Here is a 3,065-nt window from a genome sequence, read left to right on the forward strand (position 1 = left end):
CTCTGTGGCCCAGGCTGGAGTGCAGTGGCCGGATCTCAGCTCACTGCAAGCTCCGCCTCCCGGGTTTACACCATTCTCCTGCCTCAGCCTCCCGAGTAGGAGTAGCTGGGACTACAGGCGCCCGCCACCTCGCCCGGCCAGTTTTTTGTATTTTTTAGTAGAGATGGGGTTTCACCGTGTTAGCCAGGATGGTCTCGATCTCCTGACCTTGTGACCCGCTTTTCTTAACTATAAAAAAACACTGACATGCCCACAACATATATTAACAGTTGTTAACATTCTGCCATATTTACTTAAGAATAGGATTTTGGGGGGGAGGGGGGAGGGAATGCATTGGGAGTTTTACCTGATGTAAATGACGAATTGATGGGTGCTGACGAGTTGATGGGTGCAGCACACCAACATGGCACAAGTGTACATATGTGACAAACCTGCACGTTATGCACATGTACCCTAGAACTTAAAGTATAAAAAAAAAAAAAAAAGAATAGGATTTTGTTGAATGATTTTAAAGTTGTAGACATCATGATAATTGACCCTAAATACTTAAGCACATAGACGACTTCATCCTTTTGAGTATTATTCATGGAATCTGATATTCCTAAAATCAGTCTTTAAATCCATTAGACCAGAGTCAGCGAACTTTTCCTGTAAAGTGCCATATAGTAAATACTTTAGGTTTTGCGGGTCATAGTGTCTCTGTTGCAACTGGTCAAGTCCAGTTACAGCACAAAAGCCACTATACATAGTACATAAATGAATAAGTATGTCTGTGTTCCCATAAAACTGTATTTACGAAAACAGAGCGTGGGCCAGATTAGAGCTGCGGGCCATAGCTTACTAAACTCTACACTAAAGTCACAATTTATTTTTATGCCCAAATTATCACAACTCATGCCGGTGGGAATCCCTTCAAGTTGGTGACTGTGTGTCTTTCATTTCTCATTTGTTCTTTTATAAAAATGGAGATGAGGGCCGGACACGGTGGCTCATGCCTGTAATCCTAGCACTTTGGGAGGCTGAGGTGGGCGGATCATGAGGTCAGAAGATGGAGACCATCCCCGTCTTTAAATACAAAATACAAAATACTAAAATACTAAAAATACAAAAAATTAGCCAGGCATGGTGGCGGGTGCTTGTAGTCCCAGCTACTCAGGAGGCTGAGGCAGGAGAATGGCATGAATCTGGGAGGCGGAGCTTGCAGTAAGCCGAGGTCGTGCCACTGCACTCCAGTCTGGGTGACAGAGCGAGACTCTGTCTTAAAAAAAAAAATGGAGATGGAGCCTCACTATGTTGCCCAAGCTGGTCTCCAAATTCTGGGCTCAAGCGATCCTCCCACCTCAGTCTCCTAAAGTGCTGGGATTACAGATGTGAGCCACTGCACCCAGCCATACTCTGTGTCTTTGAAAAGATCCTAATTTGTTAACACATCATTGCTTTCTGACTCAAGTTGGGCCAAATCACCTTGTAATCCCCCTGTACCATTCTTAGAGGTAGTCATTTCTTCAAGAAGTGCTGGTTAATTTTATGGGGAACATTTAAAGGCAGAATGTAATGGACTGAATGTTTGTGCCTCCCCACAAATTCATGTGTTGAAACCCTGATCTAATGTGATGGTACTTAGAGGTGGGACATTGGGAGGTAATTAGGTTTAGACAAAGTCATAAGCATCGAGCCCCCAGCCCTGCCACCATATAGAAGGGCACTAATTCTCTTCCTTTCTTTCTCTCTCTTCTCTATGTGTACACACTCAGGAAAGGCCTTGTGATCACACAGCGAGGAGGTAGCCATCTGCAAACCAGGGAGAGGGTCCTCACCAAGAACCCGACCGTGCTGGCACCCTTATCTGTGTGTGTGTGTGTCTCACTCTTTTGCCCAGGCTGGAGTGCAGTGGTGCGATCTCGATTCACTGCAACCTCTGCCTCTTGGGTTCAAGAGATTCTCCTGCCTCAGCCTCCTGAGTAGCTGGGACTGCAGGCACACACCACCACGCCTGTCTAATTTTTGTATTTTTGGTAGAGATGGGTTTTCACCATGTTGGCCACGCTGGTCTCAAACTCCTGACCTCAAGCGATTCACCCACCTCAGCTTCCCAAAGTGCTGGGATTACAGAAGTGAGCCACGGTACCCAGCCCACCCTGCAGAATTCTGGGAAATAAATGTTTATTGTTTAAGCCACCCAGTCCATGGTATTTTGCTGCAGCAGCCTGAGCAGAATAATTAACATAAGACCAGAACTTGGGCACTCTGGGTCCTCCTTGAGCGTTGGATCAGATGGCTCCTACACCAGTTCAGTTCACAGTGCTAATTCATATGCTTAACTGAATTTATTTATTTTACGTCCATTGAAAAATAACAGTGATTATGACTGTTTGGGGCTTTATAATATTTTCTTTTCTCTTAGGCTATAAAGCTTGAGTCCTAGTTAAAGCTACCTGTCTGCTTGTTGCTAAAATGTAAATAAAATACTTTCAAAGCAACATTACTGAAGTTTCTACAAAAATAAATGTGCTGGGTTATTTTAATTTTCAAGAAAATTAACATCTCCCAGGGCCAGATCAAAAGCAGAGCCATGTTTTAGCCACCCTGACAGAAGAAACCCCCACCGTAAATTTAGTTCAGATGTGGAGACTGATGGGAACATACACACACACACATAAACACACACACACATACATAAACACACACATACACACACATACACATGTATACACATACACACACACACTAAGAAGGATTAAAAGGTTATTACTTACATAACTGAGGTGTCTAGGAGGGCAGGTCTGAAAGAAAATGGCTTAAGAGGGCTGGGAGCGGTGGCTCACACCTGTAATCCCAGTACTTCGGGAGGCCCAGGTGGGCGGATCACCTGAGGTCAGGAGTTCAAGACCTGTCTCTACTAAAAATACAAAAAAAAAAAAAAAAATGGCCGGGCACGGTGGCTCACACCTGTAATCCCAGTACTTCGGGAGGCCCAGGTAGGCGGATCACGAGGTCAGGAGATCGAGACCATCCTGGCTAACACAGTGAAACCCCCTCTCTACTAAAAATACAAGAAATTAGCC

This window comes from Colobus angolensis, unplaced genomic scaffold, assembly GCF_000951035.1.
Source record: "Colobus angolensis palliatus isolate OR3802 unplaced genomic scaffold, Cang.pa_1.0 Scaffold107, whole genome shotgun sequence".
In the NCBI taxonomy this organism is placed as follows: domain Eukaryota; kingdom Metazoa; phylum Chordata; class Mammalia; order Primates; family Cercopithecidae; genus Colobus; species Colobus angolensis.